The sequence below is a fragment of the Elephas maximus genome, chromosome 3 (genome assembly GCF_024166365.1).
Source record: "Elephas maximus indicus isolate mEleMax1 chromosome 3, mEleMax1 primary haplotype, whole genome shotgun sequence".
In the NCBI taxonomy this organism is placed as follows: Eukaryota; Metazoa; Chordata; class Mammalia; order Proboscidea; family Elephantidae; genus Elephas; species Elephas maximus.
This window is the reverse complement of record NC_064821.1, coordinates 22,110,691-22,124,278: the sequence shown is the minus strand read 5'-3', so window position 1 is coordinate 22,124,278 and position 13,588 is coordinate 22,110,691. Positions and strand designations below refer to the sequence as shown.

General features: G+C 38.5%; 1 pseudogene; it reads left to right on the top strand.

Annotated features, from left to right (window-relative positions):
• Positions 1 to 13,588, top strand: part of LOC126074056 (olfactory receptor 7G2-like) — a 678,546-nt pseudogene that overhangs the window by 103,992 nt on the left and 560,966 nt on the right.

Here is a 13,588-nt window from a genome sequence, read left to right as displayed (position 1 = left end):
AAGCTCTTTCTGAAACTGGAAGAGGCAATGACTGGTTTCTCCAAGAGACTCTTCTAAGTAGTATACCTCTGCTGACACCTTTGTTTCTGACGTCCAGCCTTCCGAGCCGTGAGATAATAAATTTCTCTTTTTAAGCAATCAACTTTGTGGTAATTTTTTATGGCAGCCAAAGGAAACTAATATACTCTCTCATCACCAATGAGAATAGGAGCATATGCCCCTTCTTAATCTAATTCCCGATACTGGGGAAAATGGTCATTATACGAGACTTAAGCTGACCGTTTGGAGTGCAATTCCATTGGGAAGTCAACCCAAACCACTACAAGCACTTAATACAGTGCCTCCCACATAGTAAGTACTCAGTAAAACTGAACTAGTATCATTGTGTTCCATTTCTTGCCAATATTCACAAGTTATGCAATCCTTTTGCTCTCACATATTTTTGAACTTGCATCAGTAATTATATTTGCTTGCCTTTATTTTAACATCTATCACAGGCTTTTTCTAGTCTTAATTATATAGTCAAATGAATAATTCTTGGGTAGGCATGATAAAAGCTGGTAATATTTTTCTGGCACCTTATTTGGTTTGACTTCTCCTAACTGATTTATTGAAAAGAACTGATGTGAGTTTTACATTTCTCCTTAGTCACCTTGTCTTGCTGTGTTTCTTACTCTTCTCTGGCACAGTCTACAGACTCCATTTGAGTAAAATTAATCAAATCACTAGAGTTTTAGAGTATTGGCTACTATCTTGGACCTCTTGTCCAAAACGTTTTAACCTTTTGGTGATCCTATTATTTTCTGCTCTGAATTTTATTTTCTCTTGATATCATGTGTTTTCATTAATGGAAGTATGCTGAGTCATGGAGTGTGTTTAAATTTTTGGTTGATAATATGGATTTTGACAAATATTATCTGGCACTACATGGTTATAGTAATAAACTTGTTGCATTCTCAAGCCTGCTGATTGATGGGTGACTGTCTGTCCCAGTGAGTCTTGGTTGCTGAAAATACAGTGGGGCACCTTCCATTACATGGGGGAACTTCTGGTTTTCCAAAGATGACACTCAAAAAAAGTAATACAATTTCCACCCTCTCCCCAACAACAAAAAAAAATTCAGGAAACCAGAAATATTCTTACAAGGCTTATCTAGGAGGTACAAAGGCCAAAAGACATAAAATTTTAATCCAATCACACTTCCTGATTGCACTTCCTTACTTGCAAGCCTCGTACTCCAGGTATTTTGCTTCAACTAGGTTTCTTTCACCTTTTGCTATTAGGCAAGACCTCACTGAAGGGCAGCAAATACTTGCAGTGAGAAAACCATACTCCCAAAGAACTCCAGAGGCATAAAAAGTAGTTGGGATATCGTATGTCCATAGGGCAGCAAAAGGGTGATGTCTCTTTATGAGGGAAATAGTTTTTCTATGAACAAGATCTTTACTTTGAGGAAGACATGTTGAGTGTAAAATAGGACAGGAGAAAAGGTAAATTGGCAAGATTAAGGAGACGACTTTTCCCACAACTACAAAAAAGCTGGACTAGAAGTCATAATCCTCTCTATGCGTGTGGAGGCGAGAGCAACAGAGGCCTCAGAGGAGAGCCAAGGGAGTGCAGGAAAGTCTTCTGTTCATCAAAGAGGGTAGAAGATTCAGGGGAGGGGTTATGTTTAGTAACATTCCTGGAGGACAGACACCTAACGTATCTTCTAGTGCTGAGCTTCCTCCATTGATGTCCGCAGAACTCCTGCAGTGATGAGCCACCTGAGACCCTGTTCATATGGCATATTTCTGGACCTCACCCAAGAACTACTACCTTATAATCTCTGGGGAGACAGCTGAAGGATGATTGTTTTTAATAAGTTCTTTTTGGGATCCTGATGTGCTCAAGTCTGAGAAGCATGACTTTCATATTAGGAGACCATAGGAGAATGTATTTAGAATCTGGAGTATGAAAGACCTTTCCTCAGTTTTACTTGTTAAAATATCATATACAAATTAGTGTGTGAAATGTGTCTGTAGTTCTTAAAAAGTAGCAAGATAATGACAAAATATATATCTGTCAGGGATTGAAGTATAAAGAAAAAAATCCCCCCAAAAATGTGTGTATCAGTTGGACTGGGCCATGATTTCTGGTATTGTGTGATTTTCCTACACGTTGTAAATCCTGTCTCTATGATGTTAATGAGAGAGGATGGGCAGCAGTTGTGTTAGACAGGACTCAACCTATAAGTTTAGATTGTGTCTTGAGGTAATCTCTTGGGATATAAAAGAGAGATGCAAACAGAGAGACAGGGGAACCTCATACCACCAAGAAAGCAGTGCCAGGAGCAGAGCGTGTCCTTTGGACACAGGTTTCCTGTGCAGAGAAACTCCTAGCCCAAGGGAAGATTGATGAGAAGGCCAACCCAGAGAGAAAACCTTCCCCTGGTGCTGACACCCCGAAATTGGACTTTGAGCCTACTTTACTGTGAAGAAATAAATTTCTCTTTGTTAAAGCCATCCACTTGTGGTATTTCTGTTGTAGCAGCACTAGATGACTAAGACAATACTTATCACCAGATTAATAAATAAAGCATTATCATCACCACAGCATGCACTTGAGCAGTCTCGCAATCATATCACACTCCTCACCTCCTGAACTCTGTATCATTTGTTTGATGTTCTTTTATTAGGTGAATCCTATGAAATTGCCAGGATTTGAGAGGATACACATACTGACATTTTCATAGGATATAACTGCACCTTTTTATCACCCCAGTATATATCTATTAAACCAATCTGACTCTTTTTGAACTTGTTAGAAATCTAGCCATTTTTTCTTTTTTTTTTTAGCTGTAGTAAAATATTCATCACATAAATTACCATTGAAAACATGTTAAAAATTACAATTCAACGGCACTAAGTAAATGCCAATTTTGTGCAACAATCACCGCTGCCCGGCTCCAGAACTTTTTCATCCCCTAAAAGGAAACCCCGTATCTATTAGTCAGTCACTCTCCAATCCTTTCTTTCCCCAACTCGGGCAACCACTTATCTTCTTTCTGTCTCTATAGCTTTCCCTAATCTGATATTCCGTACAAATAAAATTTTATAATATGTGGACTTTTGTGTCTGGTAGCATAATTTCAAGGCTCTTTTATGTTATAGCATGCATCAGTACTTCATTCCTTTTTGTAGTTGAGTAATATACCATTGTATGGTTTCCTCACGTTTTGTTTATCCATTCATCTGTTGATGGGCATTTCAGTTGTTTTTACTTTTTATATTTTATGAATAATAAAGCTATAAATATTTCTGTATAAGTTTTTGTGTGGACATATGTTTTCATACCTCTTGGGTGTATACCTAGGAATGGAATTGCTGTGTCAAATGGTAACTTCATATTTTTCCATTTGGGAAACTGCCAGATTATTTTTCAAAATAGCTGCACCATTTTAAAATCCCACAAGCATTTTATGAGGTTTCCCATTTCTTTGCAACCTTACCAACACTTGTCATTTTCACTTATCATTATTTATTGTTATTACTATTTTTATAAGGCCTCTAGGTGGCACAAACAATTTGTTCATAGCTACTAACCAAAAGGTTGGCAGTTCAAATTCACTCATTGGCACCACAGAAGAAAGGCCTGTCAATCTGCTTCCATAAAGATTAGAGCCAAAAAAAAACCCAATAATGCCATTCTACTCTGTAACACATAAGGTCATCATGAGTGCAAATTGAGAAATTATTATTCTTGTTACTATTATTATTACCATACAAGTGGTGTGACATGGTACTCATTGTGATTTTTGATTTTCATTTTCCTGATGACTAATGATGTTGAGCATCATTTTAGGTGCTTGTTGGCAATTTGTATAACTTCTTTGGAAAAATACTTGTTCAAGTTCTTTTCTCATATTTTTATACGGTTTATCTTTCTGCTGTTGAGTTTTAAAACTTCATTACATACTCTTGATATTAAACTCTTATCAGATATATGATTTGTAAATATTTTTCCCATTTTATGGTTGCCTCTTCACTCTCTTGATAATGTAAGTGGATGGACAAACATATTTAATGTTGATGAATTACAATACAACTACCTTTTTGTTTGTGACCTGTGCTTTTTTAAGAAAGTATTTCTTAATCCAAGCTCATGAAAATTTGCCACTACGTTTTCTTCAAAGAGGTTTTCAGTTTTAGGCCTTATATTTTTTGATCCACTTTGACTTAACTTTTCTGTATGGTATGAGGCAAGGATTCATCTTTATTTTGATTTATTTATTTTGCATGTGGCTATCCAGTTGTCTTAATACCATTTATTGAAGAGATTTTTGTTTCTCCATTGAATGGATCTGGTCCTAAATGCTTAATCTGCATGTATGAATTCTCCATATTAGTTGTTTTTCCCATAACTGTATTTTTGAAATTCAAACCTGTGATTGGGAGTAACACTATCTCTTTTATTTTCAATGCTTCATACTTTCACATTATGTAAAGTAACATCACAAAAGTTCTCCTTTTTTGATGTTGAAAGAAATTTTGCTAGTTAGTTTTTTGCTTTTATGAATAAAGCTATTTCAATATTCTCACACATGTCTCCTAGTGGAAATAAGGAAGAATGTTATACTTGAGGAGAAGTAAGTTATTGGACATAGGGGAACACCATTTTTATTTGGGTAACTTTAAAGAGTTTTCTCAAGCGGTTGAGCTAATTTACACTCTGACCGGTTGTGCCTTGCATCCACATAATCAACATATATTCTTGTAGTCTAACAATCTGGTGGATGTAGACTATTATTGAACTGACAAACATTTCTCTTATTATGAAAGTGAGAGTCGTCTCACATGCTATGGGACATTACCTTTCCCCTTTTGGAATATCTGTTTATAATATTTCTACTGAATAGCTTTTTTCTTATTAATTTATAAGATTTCTTTATTTAGTTGGGATATTAATGCTTTATCAGTTATATGCCTTGCAAACTTCTTCTTTAGGTGTGTGGCTTGTTTTGCATACCCTTTAGTGCTTTGGTGATGAACACAAGTGTTTTCACTCTATTTCTCTCCAGCCTTTTCTCTTGTTCTGCTCAAGAATGTCCTGGAGGGTCAGTGGAGGCTCTCTTTTGGATTGTATCACAACTCACTTTCTCCCTCTGCCCAGACCTACTTTCTTCAGTTTTCTTTCAAGATGCTAATCTCAGCAGCACTAACAAACCATTGGCATGCTAATTATGCTTCTCAAGAGAACACAACTTGATGCAATAGAAAAACATGGAAAGTTAGATGGTGATAAGTGCTGTGAAAAATATAAATCAGGAAAGAGAGGAAGAAAATAAGGTGGCATTGCAATTTAGATAAGTGGGCCAGTAGAAACTTCACAGAGAAGCTGACTTGTGAGTAAAGACCTAAAGAAGAGTGGAAGTAAACGCTGTTATATGGACAAAGGACCAACTATGCATTCCTGGAATTAAAGCAAATTTGACAGAAAGCATTATCTTTTTTCAACTTTGCTGGATTTGATTTTTTGAAATTTTGTTAGTAATTTTGCAGTAATAATAGTTGTTGTCGTTAGGTGCCATAGACCCAGTTCCAACTCACGGTGATCCCATGTATAACAGAACAAAACACTGCCTAATCCTGCACCATCCTCACCATCATTGCTGTGTTTGAGCCCACTGTTGCAGCCACTGTGTCAATTCATCTCGTTGAGGGTCTTCCTCTTTCTCTCTGACCCTCTACATTACCAAGTATGATGTCCTTCTCCAGGGACTGGTCCCTACTGATAACATTTCCAAAGTAGGTGAGAAGTCTTGCCATTCTTGCTTCTAAGGAGCATTCTGGCTGTACTCCCTCTCAGACAGATTTGATTGTTCTTCTGCAAGACCGTGTTGTTGCCGTTAGGCGCCGTTGAGTCGGTTCCGACTCACAGTAACCCTACGCACAACAGAAGGAAACACTGCCCGGTCCTGTGCCATCCTCACAATTGCTGCTATGCTTGAACCCATTATTGCAGCCACTGTGTCAATCTATCTCATTGAGGGTCTTCTTTTTCACTGACCCTCTACTTTGCCAAGCATGATGTCCTTCTCCAGGGGCTGATCCCTCCTGACAACATGTGCTAAGTATGTGAGATGTAGTCGCACCATCCCTGCTTCTAAGGGGTATTCTGTTTGTACTTCTTCCAAGACAAAGTCCATGGCATATTCAACATTCTTCACCACAACCATAATTCCAAGGCATCAATTCTTCTTCTGTCTTCCTTATTCATTGCCCAGCTTTTACATGTATATGAGGTGATTGAAAATACCATGGCTGTGTCAGGCCCACCTAAGTCCTCAAAGCCATATCTTTGGTTTTTAACAACTCAAAGAGGTCTTTTGCAGCAGATTTGTCCAATGAAATATGTCCTTTGATTTCTTGACTGTTGCTTCCATGGACACTCATTGTAGATCCAAGTAAAATGAAATTCTTAACAACCAATTCTTTTCAGTACAGTGACTCTGTGTATTCCTTTCATCTTCTTTTGATGCTTCCTGTGTCATTCAATATTTTGTCCAAAGAATCCTTCAATATAGCAACTTGAGGCTTGAATTTTTTCTTCAGTTCTTTCAGCTTGAGAAATGTTAACCATGTTCTTCCCTTTTGGTTTTGTAACTCCTGGTCTTTGCGTATGTCATTATAATACTTAACTTTGTTTTCTCAGTTTATCATGATGTTGCTTATTGGTGCAGTTGTGAGGATTTTTGTTTTCTTTATGTTGAGGTGTAATCCATACTAAGGTGATAGTCTTTGATCTTCATTCGTGAGTGTTTCACGTCGGCTTCACTTTCAGCAAGGAAGGTTATATCATTGGGATATCGTAGGTTGTTAATGAGCCTTCCACCAATCCTAATGTCAAATTCTTCTTCATACAGTACAGCTTCTTGGATTATTTGTTCAGTTTACAGATTGAATAAGTATGGTGAAAGAATTCAACCTTGACACACATCTTTCCCGTTTTTAAATCATGCAGTATCCCCTTGTTCTGTTCAAATGACTGCCTCTTGATCTATTTACAGGCTTCTCATGAACATAAGTAAGTGTTCTAGAATTCCCATTTGTTTCAGGTTGGGTTCTATATAAGGAAAACCAGTGAAGCATATATATGTGTGTGTGTGTACATATATATATTTAGAGAGAGGCTTATCTCAAGGAAATGGCTCACACGGTTGGAGAGGCTGGCAAGTCCCAAGTCTGTGGTCAGGATTTAGGCTAGAGGCTTATCCTGATTCACATTGCTGCAGGGGCTAGCCAACCCAAGATCGGCAGGTAAGCTTCTACTTCAAGTCCTAAAAACCTGAGGTCAGATGATGAGGAGCCAGATGCAAGATCCAGAGTGAAGAGCCTTGCTGGAACAGCCATTTACATACTGGAGGCAAGCCACGCCCCCAATGAAACTCCATTTCCACATATTGGCTGCTTATAGCAGATCTCATGATGGAGTTGTTTACGTCATTACGTAACTGCCAAACTACATCATAGCTGTGAACCCACTGAGAATCAAGGACCAGCCAAGTTGACACACAACTTTAACCATCACATCATTCTTCACAATGCTATCCATAATTGTTAAGATCCACACAGTCAAATGCCTTTGCATAGTCAATAATACACAGGTAAACATTTTTTCTGGTATTCTCTGCTTTCAGCCAAGATCCATCCGACGTCACTAATGATACCCTTTGTTCCTAGTCCTCTTCTGAATCAGGCTTGAATTTCTGGCAGTTCCCATGTAATGTACTGCTACACCTGCTTTTGAATTATCTTCAACAAAGTTTTACTTGTGTGCATTATTAACGATATTGTTTGATAATGTCTGCATTCTGTTGTATCACCTTTCTTTGGAATGGGTACAAATATGGACCTCTTCCAGTTAATTGGCCAAGTAGCTGTCTTCCAAATTTCTTGGCATAGATGAGTGAGTGCTTCCAGCATTGAATCCATTTGTTGAAACATCTCAATTGGTATTCCATCAATACCTGAGGCCTTTTTTTTTCGACAATGCCTCCAGCATAGCTTGGACTTCTTTCTTTGGTACCATTGGTTGCTGTTCATATGCTACCTCTGAAATGGCTGAACATCAACCAATTCTTTTTGATGTAGTGACTCTGTGTATTCCTTCTATCTTCTTTTGACGGTTCCTGCATCATTCAATATTTTGTCCACAGAATCCTTCAATATAGGGACTCGAGGCTTGAATTTTTCCTTCAGTTCTTTCAGCTTGAGAAATATTAACCGTGTTTTTTCCTTCTGGTTTTCAAACTCTAGGTCTCTGCACATGTCATTATAACACTTAACTTTGTCCTTTCAGGCTGCCCTTTGAAAGCTTCTGTTCAACTCTTTTACTTCAGCTTTTGCTTTAGCTACTTGACATTCAAGAGCAAGTTTCAGAGTCTGTTCTGAGATCCATTTTGTTCTTTTCTTTCTTTCCTACCTTTTTAATGACCTTTTGCTTTCTTCCTGCATGATGTCCTTGATGTCATTTCACAAATTTTCTGGTCTTCAGTCATTAGAGTTCAATGCATGAAATCTATCTCAAGATGCTCTCTAAATTCAGGTGGGACATAAACAATGATGTACTTTGGCTCTCATGGACTTATTTTAATTTTCTTCAACTTCGGTTTTAACTTGCATATGAGCAGTTGATGGTCTATCCTGTACTCTGCCCCTGGCCTTTTTCTGACTGATGATATTGAGCTTCTCCATCATCTCTTTCCACAGATGCAGTCAATATGATTTCTATGCATTCCATCTGGTGCGGTCAGTATGTTTATGTTGTTGTTGTTAGGTGCTATCGAGGCAGTTCCATCTCCCAGTGACCCTATGCATAATAGAATGAAACACTGCCTGGTCCTGCACCATCCTCACAGTCGTTGTTAGGCTTGAAAACATTGTTGCAGCCACTGTGTCAATCCATCTGTTGAGAGTCTTCCTCTTTTTCGCTGACCCTCTACTTTACCAAGCATGATGTCTTTCTCCAGGGACTGATCCTTCCTGACAACAAGTCCAAAGTATGTGAGACACAGTCTCGCCATTCTCGCTTCTAAGGAGCACTCTGGTTGTACTTCTTCCAAGACAGATTTGTTCATTCTTTTGGCAGTCCACAGTATATTCAATATTCTCCACCAACACCACAATTCAAAGGCATCAGTTCTTCTTCCATCATCCTTATTTATTGTCCAGCTTTTGCATGCATACGATGCAATTGAAAAAATCATGGCTTGGGTCAGGAGCACAGTAGTCTTTAAGGTGACATCTTTTTATAGTCCCCGTTCATGCTGTTGAAAAAGGTACTTGCGATGAAGAAGTGGTTGGCCTTGAAAAATTCTATCATGTGGTCTCTGATGCTGTTTCCATCATCAAGTTCATATTTTCCAACTACCGATCCTTCTTCTTTGTTTCCAACTTTCACGTTCCGATCACCAGTAATTATGAATGCATTGTGATTGCATGTTTGGTAGATTAAGACTGCAAATGCTGGTAGAAATCATCATTTTTTTTAAATCTTTGTCATTAGTGGTTGGTGCATAAATTTGAATAATACTTGTATTAACTGGCACTCCTTGGAGGTATATGGATATTATGCCATCACTGACACCGTTATACTTCAGGATAGATGTTGAAATGTTCTTTTTCCCAATGAATATGACACCATTATCTTCAATTTGTCAGTTCCGTCGTAGTAGACCATATGCCTGTCCTATTCAAAATGGAGTAAGAGTACTTGGAATTTTCTTTTCTTGTGATAACTATGTCTGCTTTTGATATCAATGTTACATTGGCATTATGAAAAGAAATAGATAATATTCTTTCCCTTAAATTTTCCGAAATTGTTCCTTCCTTTAAGTTTGTCTATACTTATGCTCACCAAATCTCTCTTCTCATATCCATCTGAGGTTAGTTCAATCAGGCTCTCTTCCTGCATGCAACAGAAACTGCTCCTGAGGTGTTACCAAAGTCCTCTACCACGTTATGTACAGACTTCAATTCTCCATCTGTAGTCACCTCGCCTGTCAGCAACATTGACTAAGTCTAGTCCTCATTGGAATAGTTTCTTCTCCTGGTATAATAGGCTGCATAATTGCCCCAAAGACAAATGGTCCTAATCTGTGGGACCTGTAAATATTGCCTTACTAGGGAAAAGGTTCTTTGCAGATGTGATTAAGTTATGATCTTATCCTGGATTATCTTGATGAGCTCTAAATGCAATCATGTATGTCTTCATAAGAGACATGCAGAGAGAGATTTGACATATTCAGAAGAGAAGGTAATGTGATGACAGAGGCAGGGATTGGTATGATGGGACTACAAATATAGGGAAGCCTGAAACCAACAGAAGCTCAAGGAGACAACAAATAGATCTGACTGTAGAGTCTCTGGAGGGAGCAATGCTCTGCAAACACCTTGATTTTGGCACAGTAAAAGTAATTTCAGACTTCTAGCCTCTAATGTTATTATGGAATGACATCAAGGACATCATACATGAAGAAAGCAAGAGGTCATTAAAAAGACAGGAAACAAAGACCAAAGTCATTGTCGGAAGAGACTCTGAAACTTGCTCTTGAATGTCAAGTAGCTAAAGCAAAAGAAAAAAAATAATGAAGTAAAAGAGCTGAACAGGAGATTTCAAAGGGCAGTTCGAGAAGACAGAGTGAAGTATTATAATAACAAGTGCAAAGACCTGAAGATGGAACAACAAAAGGAAAGAGCATGTTCTGCATTTCTCAAGCTGAAAGAGCTGAGGGAAAACCCAAGCTTTGAGTTGCAATACTGAAGAATTGTATGGGGGAAATGTGGGAAACCCTGATGGCATAATGCTTAAGTGCTACAGCTGCGAAATAAAATGTTGGCAGTTAGAATCCACCAGGCATTCCTTGCAAACTCTATGGGGCAGTTCTGCTCTGTCCTATAGGGTCATTATGAGTCAGAATCAATTCAACGGGAATGGGTCTGGTTTTTTATTTTTATGAGTAAAATGTTAAATGACTCAGGAAGCATCAAAAGAAGATGTAAGTGATACACAGTCACTATACCAAAAAAGAATTGGTCTACTTTCAACCATTTCAGGAGGTACCATATGAAGAGAAATCAATGGTACTGAAGGAAGAAGTCCAAGATGTACTGAAGGCATTGGTGAAAAACAAGGCTTCAAGAACTGACGGAATGCCAATATAGATGTTTCAACAAACAGATGCAGCCTGGAAGTACTCAATCATCTATGTCAAGAAATTTGGAAGACAACTACCTGGCCAACTGACTGGAAGAGATCTATATTTATGCCTATTCCCAAGGAAGGTGATCCAACCGGATGCAGAAATTATTGAACAATATCGTTAATATCACATGCAAGCAAAATTTTGCTGAAGATCATTCAAAAGTAGCTGCAGCAGTGTATCGACAGGGAACTGACAGGAATTCAAACCTGATTCCGGAGAGGATGTGGAACCAACGATATCACTGATGATGTCGTATGGATCCTGGCTGAAAGCAGAGAATACCAGAAGGATGTTTACCTGTGTTTTATTGACTATGCAAAGGCATTCGATTGTGTGGAACAGAACAAATTATGCATAGCATTGCAAAGAATAGGAATTCCAGAACACTTAATTGTGCTCACCGGGGACCTGTACATAGATCAAGAGGCAGTCAGCCAAACAGAACAAGGGAACACTGCATAGTGTAAAGTCAGGAAAATGTGTCAGGGTTGTTTCCTTTCACCATAGCTATTCAATCTGAATGCTGAAAAAATAATCCTAAAAGCTGGACTATATGAAGAAAAATGGGGCACAGGATCAGAGGAAGACTCATGTACCATCTCTGTTATGCAGATGACACAACCTTGCTTACTAAAAATGAAGAGGACTTGAAGCACTTACTCATGAAGATCAAAGACCACAGCTTTCAGTATGGATTACACCTCAACATAAAGAAAACAAAAATCCTCACAACTGAACCAATAAGCAACATCATGATAAACGGAAAAAAGGCTGATGTTGTCAAAGATTTCATTTTACTCAGATTTACAATCAACACCCACAGAGGCAGCAGTCAAGAAATCAAAAGACTCATTGCATTGGGCAAACCTGCTGCAAAAGACCTCTTTAAAGTGTTGAAAAGCAAAGATGTCACCTTGAAGACTAAGGTGCGCCTGACCCAAGCCATGGTGTTTTCAGTTGCCTCCTATGCATGTGAAAGCTGGACGATGAATGAGGAAGACCAAAGAAGAATTCACACCTTTGAATTGTGGTGTTGGAGAAGAACATTGAATATATGGTGAATTGCCAAAAGAATGAACAAATCTGTCTTGGAAGAAGTACAAACAGAGCGCTCCTTAGAAGCAAGGGTGGTGAGACTACATCTCCCATACTTTGGACGTGTTGTCGGGAGGGATCAGTCCCTGGAGAAGGACATAATGCTTGGTAAAATAGAAGTTCAGCAAAAAAGAGGAAGGCCCTCAGTGAGATGAATTGACACAGTGGCTGCAACGATGGGCTGAAGCATAGCAATGATTGTGAGTATGGCATTGGCCTGGGCGGTGTTTTGTTCTGTTGTACATAGGGTGGCTATGAGTCGGTATGGACTCAATGACACCTAACAACAACAACATGGTTAGTGATGTGAAAAAAAAAATGTGTATTGAAGCTACTACTATGAATTTGAAAAAGGTTAGTAGCAAATTCTAAAAAAAGAATAAAACTTTTGTTACATGCTAAGCCCATATTGATTACAGAGATTACATTACAAACAGCTGAATACAATATGCAGAAACAGGATCAACCTTCAGTGAACCGTATTTAGAACCAGCTATTACAGCTGACATTTTTTAGGATTGAAGTTGATAAAGATAAACTGATAAATATTATCTCTTGTATTTGTACAGATAATATGTATACCAATATAATAAACTGTATTTTTGAGCCTAAACATGATGTCAGTCTCCCTGATATTTTTGTTGAAAGAGGGATGCCTTTGAATATACTGTAAAAAAAGAAGGCTAGAGTCTAATTACAGAAATGTTCTGTGTCCCTGTGTGCATGGTACTTGCAATGGATGTGAACAGAAAGACTTGGAGGAAAAAGGATGCCATATCCCTGGTGCAGGAATCAGCCAATGCTAGGTTTTTCTTTCTCTGAGCCTTGCTCCTTAAGGATTTTCACTAGCCTGGGATCAGAATGGCAACAAAAGAATCTGACTAATGAAGAGCGTTGGACATTGATCCCTCAATGCCTACAGAGATTACAAATTGTCTATGACACACAACAGCCTTGCCCAGGTCAGTAGGCAGCACACCTCAGAAAAACAGATCATTACTTCTGCACAAAAGCTGGGTCTTTCTATCTTTCTGTGCTCCCTGAGCACAGCACTTCCATTTTTATCCTTCAGTCTCCAGAGGGGAACTTAATATCACTCTTTAGTGTTGGCACCACAGTAATCTGAAGTCCCCTAGTTTATGCTTTGCAAATAGGGAGAGATCTTTGTCTACCAGTCCATCTGGGGGCAGCTGTGAGGTAGGTACTTGCAGAAGATGAGCAGAATGGAGTCACTTGTGAGGCGTTTGC